We start from the raw sequence: 8586 nt of genomic DNA, 5'->3' as shown, positions 1-8586 counted from the left end.
TACGGTGACCTGGACTCAAGTGTGCACTGCTCTATGTGTTATACATCAATGGTATCAAAATGACATCATACTAGTGAATCTTCATATCACTGTATTTATTTTCATACATTATTCTTAATTATTTTCCATAAAACGTAAAAAACAAATTACATTCAGCAGTTGAGTTGGTGAACAATTACACATTCACCATCAATAATAACGATGACTGCATGAAAATCATCATTCATTGGTTTACATGTGTAAGTGCTTGTCCTTCCTCACCATAAATTGGTATATTACGATTAAATTCAATCGGGTCCATTTGATCCAATATCTGGGGATAACAATGAACACTGTTGTTTTGTATCGAGGCGTTGCAAAGGATACCTTGCACATTTTCACCCGTTCACTCAACTGGTGTATTTTAGACATAGAATATAATTTTGTCTTCACAGCTGTCTGTTGATCAACTCAAGCGCGTGCTTTGCCTATTTTTGTTTGTATTCACAGGTTTTCCCCTGATGAAGAGACTGCCTGTCCCGAAATGCATTGGGCGAGGATGATTTTTATGCAGTGATTGTTAATATTGACAGTGAATGTGTTGTATCCTAGTATCCTGTGCATGTTAATTGACAGTGGAATGTAGTCGTGATGATGCGCTTAGGAATGTTGGGAGTTTGTGATGAGAAGTCACAGTTGAGATTGGGCTGAGCAGCATGCTGGCTGCTCCTGGTGGGGCTAATCTACATATCCTGTAACTAACTTCAATAAAACCTCTTGAACTATTTCAACCTAAGTGGACCTTGTTACTACAATTATTTGGCGATTAATTGGAGACTATCTAACGCTTTGAAGTTGGTCTGTAGCTACCTCAAGATGACATCTACTGTTGGTCAACATGTTGGGGAGAAGCATCAAGATGTTCAGGATCAAACTATACATGGAAAAGTTTGCAACAAGTCTGGGTCACAAGAAGCCACAGAGAAAGTAAAGAAGCCACAAAGTAAACAAAGGAAACTGGAACAGCACGTCTTGCAGCCCCACCAGTGTCCATTACATCAGACAGCCCCAGCCCAAGCGTGCTGTCATCTATTTCATATGGCCATATCTACACGATCTGCGCCTTCAAAGAAAGTAGCCACTTCACTTTTGGCACTCCACATGTCAACTCTCCTATTTGGACATTTGATCTGCAGTAAGCCTGTCAACCTGCGTTGTCATCTAGATTTGTACACTACATGGGAGATGCCTCCACAATGAATTCTATGCTCATGACTGTTTTGCTAGTTGGTCTTCACTCCGCAGAGTGCTATTGTGTTGGCCAGTGAACCTTTAGGGAGTATATAGGTACAGAGGTGGCGAAAGGTATGTTCTGACTTCTACAAGTATTTGCAGCTCAGTATTTGTGCACAGTCTTCACATTGTTTTGTATGGAACTTGGCTGCAGCGTCACTTAGATGGTCTATTGTGCCCGTACCGGGACATTTGGTGAGTTTTGTTTTGGTTTGTTTTTACTTCACTTTGACTGTCCATTATGGAGCAGTTTAACTGTCACTGCTTCAGTTCAAATCTGTTGCCCGAGCCTTACCTGCCCTACGATGCTCGCGTGCAGGATCTGCATGTCTTCCCTGACGTAGCAGCAGTTTGACACTAATAGTGCTGCTCATTGACGTTTTTAGTGAACTAACTTGCCTGGAGCCATCCGGCAAGCGTCTTTACAGCGTGCTGCCAACTTGGGATTGTAGCCTGCAGGCACTCTGTGTAGGCTTGAAATGCACCATGCAGTTTTCTTTCTGCTGTTGTCTACCAACCACTTTATTTGTATTGACAATAAAGCTAATTGAAAGCTTAGACGTGAGTAGGCTAACTTCGCCTGTCCTGATATGCTTTACCTGGTGCTGAGTGATTTATGGTGCATTGGAAAACCTCAAGAATTCTCTCTCTCCACTTAACGTTATTGAAGTGGAGATTGATTTTGAAAATGTCAGGCATCACGAGGATCTGGTGAGTTCGTTTTTTTTTTCTTTTCTTTGTTATTAAACAAACGCAAGACACGTGATGTAGGTAAATCTAGTTTACCGACTCATAAATACCGAATCATACCGAATCGGTATTTATGAATCGGTAAATTAGAAGGAGAGAGATGTAGATATTTTTTTATTTTGAAATACCGAATCGTTAAGATTCGGTATTTACCGATTCGGTAAATACCGAATCGGTATTCCCCATTGATTCCTATGGGCTTTGGAGCCCAAAGGAATCAATGGGAAATACCTATTCGGTATTTACCGAATCGGTAAATACCAAATCCAGCAAGGGTGCAGGGGGTGTCGCTTTGACACCCTCTAGCACCCCAAGTGCAGGCTTGTGTGCCATGTGGCACACAGACATGCCCTAAGGGCATGTCTGTGTGCCACATGGCACAGGTGTGCATGCACAGATGTGCATGCACACCTGAATTCGGTATTTTACCACCCAATAGGATTGGATGGTAAAATACTGACTCTTAAGGGCCTGTGGCACTCTAGTGCCACCTACATCTTGATTTACCGAATTCGGTAAAATTACCGATTCGGTATTTTACAGAATCGGTAAAATTTACCGATTCTGTAAAATAATGGCCCCTACATCTCAATCACCAATTACCGGTCGGTAATGGCCAAATTCGGCCGTTACCGACCGGTAATTGGCGACCTACATCTGGCCCTAAGTGAATGAACTTTGCCTACAATTCTATTGGTATTTTCTTGGTTGGCTTGTGGTTGAATACACCAACAGTCATCAGTCATCATATATATTTCAAAGACATGGCACATTCTTTGAACCAGCAGTTCTGCATGTATTTTTAACATTGTTTTTTTGTTGGTGTCTAGCACAATTAGAAGAACGTTATATTTCTTGTTGTTGGTTGAAGCTGCCACTTGTCGTGACTTTTTCTGACTCACAGTGTTTCATGTGAGCATCATTACATTATATGGATGCCATTACCCATACTACTGCCGTTATGGGACTATTTCATCCAATGTGTTTGTTCAACTCTGGTGTGTGTGTCAAATGGATACGGTGACACGTACTCTCATAGCTGTAAATGTCATCTCATGAAATGTTAATGTGAAATTGTAATTTACATCCATATTTTGACTTGAAGTATATTTTTATTAGGTTACTGTTTTTCACTACTTGTTACTGTTTTTCTCTACTTCATAGGATTGTATGATGTGTTTTTTGTTGGGCTCAACATTGTACATACATGGACCCTAGATACACACCGTCAAGAGTTCATTATTTCAGTTTACATGCATGGATGCAGTCTTACCTGCGTAGGGATGGTCATGGATTTTAGTCCCATTAGCAATGTACATTTGCCCACTTGTGCTACTTATGATTTCTAACCTCACACAGGGCATTTGTGTATGGGTGTCATCCCATCCACAGCAGTTTATCATACCTATTTCTGGGAATAGGTCATGTGTTCAGACCCATGTACAGTTGCTAACCATAGCTTATCTCCATTATGTCTCGGGGTAGATCTTAGGTTTTAGTTTACTGTCTCTTATACTGTTACCCCACACAGGGTGTGTTGTATGGGTTATAGTCCCATTACTACAAAACACAGTATGTGACCTCTACACGAGGTTGTCTTTCTATGGGCTATCATTTCATGGGTCCCATTCCCATTCACAGTAGCTCCTCACCCTTTTTCCTCGGGGTAGCGGTTGGTCATGGATTTTAGTCCCATTCTTACATATGTTGGGTACATCTTTACCCGTGCATAGGGTGTGTTTCATGGGTTTCAGTCCCATTTGTGTTATTTTCTCAAAGTAATATTTTTTTTAATATTACATTGTCAATTTTGCAACATAATGTTATGTTCATATTATATTACTTTGTCAATATGGTAATGGGGTTTGGATGAAGGATCTTATTGCATTTTCCTCTATTCTTCAGTGTTTCTTTCGCGTGTTCAGTTTTCTTCGTGACGTCTTTTCTTAATGTCGTCTGTGGATTCTGGACTTTATCCTTGTTGTCAGTCTTTCTTTGTCCTTTGTCTTTGTTTTATTGTAGTGCGTTCTTATTTGTTCATCCTTCCGCTTGAGGTTACTCTTCCTTCTCCACAGTGTGAGTCTGGTTGTCGTCCATTTTCTTGTTGTGTTGTTCTATGCCTTGCTTTCTCGCTTGCCTGCCTGGCCAGTTGGGGTAGTCATTGGTGCTTTCATGTTTTGTCTTTTCCTCTTTGTTTTCTTTCGCTGGGTCTTCCTACTCGTTTTTGTTGTTATTTAAAGACGGGAGGATGGGTTATATTTATCTGTTTTTTCAGGTTTTTTTCATCTGTCGCTTCATCTTTTTCTATTCCCACCTTTCTTTCTGTTCCCTCCTGTTCACTTCTTTGTATTGTTTAAGCTGTTTCTGTATTTTTCTTTTTCTTTCCTCTTTTATGGTTCTCCCTTTTTCAGTTTACCATCTTAATTGTTTTTGTTATATAAGAAAGGGGGATATGTTGTATCCTAGCATCCTGTTCATGTCAATGATATACCATTGTCACCACCTGCTCAGCCAGTGGAATGTTGCAGTGATGATTTAAAAAAAAGTAAAAACATGTATTAACAGTTTTTCAATAAAATCACATCAAATCTCATTGTGTTTATTTGGACGACAGTTGTATTGTTATGTAGCCATAGGACATACATTCTGTACTCAAAGGAGGTACATGTCGCTGCAGTCCACTTGTCCTTTCTGTAAAGTGATGCCGGGGGGGGAATGGGGAGACGAGACCAGGGGTACCTTGGGTATGGGGGTCAGGGTGAATGCTTCATATAGGGCATATGGGTCATGTCAGCTATAGACAATAGGTGCGTCACCGCGTTGTTTGCGGGCTCTCATTGGACAATGCTGTTAATAGCAGTATCCGGTGCAGTACATTGTGGAGTTGTTGTGTATTGTGCACTGGTTGGGATTGTCGGAGCGGTGTCTTGCCTACCCCCATGTGGAGCTCGTGCATCTGTGTTCAGTGGGTTGCTTTGGGAAGCGCTTGGGTCGGTGCGTGTGTGTAATTGTTTGAACTGCTGGGATAAAAGGGCCCATTCCATAGATATGGGGTGTTTTCGTAGTCCCCTTACCTCCTCCATCTGTAGAGTTTCTTCTTCTGCCGCCACCCATTTCTGCACCGCACTCACCCATGCCTCCATCGGGGGGCCCAGTGTGGCTCGCCAGTTCATGGCGATACTTCTTTTTGCTAGGAGCGTTGCGAGGGACACGAAGCGGACAGAGACTTTGTGTGTTTTTTGTCGTAGGAATATACGCTCTATTTAGGACATAATACTGTATGTTTTTAAAGCGCAGATTCCTGGACACCTTCTTGGGGAACTCTAATGCCCTTTCCCACTCCCTAACGTGTAATTGAGGCTCAAGTTCGTCCTCCCATTTGGCTCGGAGAGCAAGCAGTGATTTTTTAGTAAGTTCTCGTATGGACTTATACAGCCATGTGACTAAGTGCCGGCCTGTACCCATATACAGGATGGTGTGGACGACCAGGTGTGTTGTTGGCTCACCCATAGATAAGTCAAAGTACGACCTGTAGTGTTCTAGGAGCTGTCGGTGAGTCAAAAACCTTCCCAGGGAAAGATCGTAGTCCTCCATGAGCTGGTCGTAGGGCCGAAGTTGCCCATCTGTGAAGAGCGATTCAGCTTCAGTCATCTTACGGTCCGCCCACGTCTGAAGCGTAGTAGTCGGGAAGTATTTCTCCCGTTTGGGCCAACCAGCCAGTGGCAACCGAGGTGAGTACTGCGGGGTCTCTGGCGACATGCAGTGGATTCTTTGCATGCATCGACGGGCTACAGACACCTGCAGCGGATAAGTCTGCCGTGGTTTGGCACCTGGGAGCAGCAGTTCCAGGATAGGGACCGGGTGCCTGCCCGCCCGTCCAGTTCGACAGCCTTTGTAATTGCGCCGCCAGAAAATACGACACGAAGGAGGGGGCGCCTAGACCCCCTTCTGTGGTGGGCAATTGCAGGTTAGTAAGGGCTATCCGGTGTCTACTCGTCCCCCAAATGAGCAAGCGGAGGAGCGAGTTGAGGTCGCGAAAGAAGGCTTTGGAAGGGATAAATGGTAAGTTTGTGAAGTGGTACAGCAGCCGGGGGATGATGATCATCTTAGCTAAGTGCCACGCGATCTGTCGGGCCAGCAGGAGATTCTTCCAAAATCCGACAGACGATCTGATGCCAGCCAGCACTTTGCAATGTTTCACCTCATAAATGTTGGTAGGGAAGTGGTACAGGGGGACGCCGAGATAACGGGGGGCGGTAGTGCTCCAAGATAGGGTCTCCTCACCAAAGCGTACCTCCTGCGGCACAAGGTTGGGATGCAGTGGATAGATTGTGGATTTGTCCCAATTTACTTTAAGTCCGGATGCCTCTGTGTACTCCGCCAGGATTGTACAGATGGGTGTGAGATCCGTGGTAACATCATGGTTATATAGGAGAAGGTTGTCCACGTACATGGAGACACTATGGATGGTGTCCGCTATGGGAATGCCCCATTTGGGTCCCTCCTGGCGAAATCATATTGCCAGAGGTTCTACAGCCAGGGCAAAGATCAGGGGTGATAGTGGGAACCCTTGCCTTGTGCCTCTTTCTACCTTAAAGGGGGACGATACATATCGGCCCAAGCGAATGCGAGTTGTAAGCTTGGTGTAGAGAAGCTGTGTGTTTGCTAAGATAGTTGGACCTATTCCTGCGCGTTGCAGAATGGCGAAAAGGTATGGCCACATAAGGGTATCGAAGGCCTTTTCAAGGTCTAAGATTAAGCAGGCAGTGTTAGGGTGCATAACTCCCACTTGATCCTTAATGTGGAACAATCGACGTATGTTTTGGGACGTATTCCTGCCGGGAACAAACCCGCACTGATCCGGGTGAACTAGAGGTCACAGATTTTTTTCATATCTATTGGCCAGAATTTTCCCCAGTATCTTACAGTTGGCAGAAAGGAGCACGATAGGGGGTAGGAAGATAATTGTTGCTAGTCTCGGTGTAGTTTAAGGAATGTTACAGTGACCGACTTGTGGAGAGAGCCATGCAATTCTCACCTCTCGAATGCGGTCGTAAACATCTCTACGAGACGGGGGACTAACACGTAGGAGAAAGTGCTGTAATATTCAAGTGGCAGGCCGTCTAGGCCCGGTGCCTTGTCCCTCACTAGCGCACGGATCGCATGGGTGATGTCGGTCGGCGTTATTTTGGCATCTAGTGTGGTTTTTTCCTGCTTCCGTAATGTGTGGGATGAGCAGGGGGTCCAGAAAGTGGCTGATCGCCTCCTGTCTGAGCTGTGTCGGGGTGAGGTACATCGTGTTATAGTAGTGCTGGAATTCGCGTAAGATGTCCATTTGGGATCGCACTAAGTTACCGGCGGGGTCTATTATCTCGGTGATGGGTTTTGTGTCTGTGCCCTGTTTTGCTAACCATGCTAGGAGTGTGCCCGTTTTGTCTCTCTCCTTGTGCATTCGAGTGGCGTAGGCCCTAAAGTTGTATTTACGTAAGTCTGCCATGGCCGCAGCGTACTGCGTTTTGGCCTCCGCCACCTGTTCCTTTGTTGCAGCATTAACATCCTCTCATTTTGTTAGGGTTGATAACTTTTGTTCAGTGGTGGAGAGTGTTCGTTCTAGTGTGCGTTTCACCCCCACTATTTGTTTGATGCATGCTCCCCGAGCCACTATCTTAAATGCGTCCCATTCTAGCAGTTTGAGAGGAAGCGGTCCCCGTGTTATTGGCAAAGTAGTCCTGTATGTTTTCTGCTCGTGTTTGAGCACTTGGTCTGTCAGACAGTCGCTGGGGAGGTGCCAGGTGGGCACCGGGGGTGAGGGGGCCTCCAATGGATGTGTAAGATATGTGCGTCGTGGTCAGAAATTACGCGGCCTAAGTAATCTGTGTGCTGAACTTTGGGGATCAGTGATGGGGAACATAAAAATCTGTCCAACCGGATCCGTAGGTTGTGCGGGATGGAGTGGGACGAGTAGATTTGTGATAGAGGATGGTGTGCTCTCCATGCGTCCGTTAGCGCCCAGTGCGAGACCCAATGTTGAAAGTGCTCCGTCTGTCTCGGGCGGGAGAAAGTGACGGTGGCAGGTGCGACCTGTCCAGTGCGATATTAAGCCCGCAGTTATAGTCGCCCCCCCAGGATCCATGAGGTAGATGCAAATTGGGCTAAAACCCCTGTAAGGGAATCCCAGAACCTGTCTTGCTCAATGTTCGGGGCATATATGCTGGCCAATACGATGGATTGTTCATCTAAGAGCCCCTCTAGCAATGTAAATCTACCCTCTTTGTCCACCACTCTCCGGAGCTCCTGAAAGGGGGTACCCGGACAGACCAGATCAGCGCGCCACATGCATATGCTGAGTATGACGTAGTACATATAGTACCGTGCCATCTGGCCCATAGTTTATTGATTTCTGGTGCTGTGAGGTGTGTCTCCTGCAGAAATGCCACCTGTGCATTTTGAAGTTTAATGTATTAGAATGCGGTGTATCGTTTATGTATCGGGTATGTAGACCCCGTGCGTTTAAGGTTATAATGGTAATGTCCATGCTCTGTATGTGGGTATGTGATTATCGTT

This window comes from Lissotriton vulgaris, chromosome 3_1 (genome assembly GCF_964263255.1).
Source record: "Lissotriton vulgaris chromosome 3_1, aLisVul1.2, whole genome shotgun sequence".
NCBI classification, from domain to species: domain Eukaryota; kingdom Metazoa; phylum Chordata; class Amphibia; order Caudata; family Salamandridae; genus Lissotriton; species Lissotriton vulgaris.
This window is presented reverse-complemented; position numbering follows the sequence as displayed.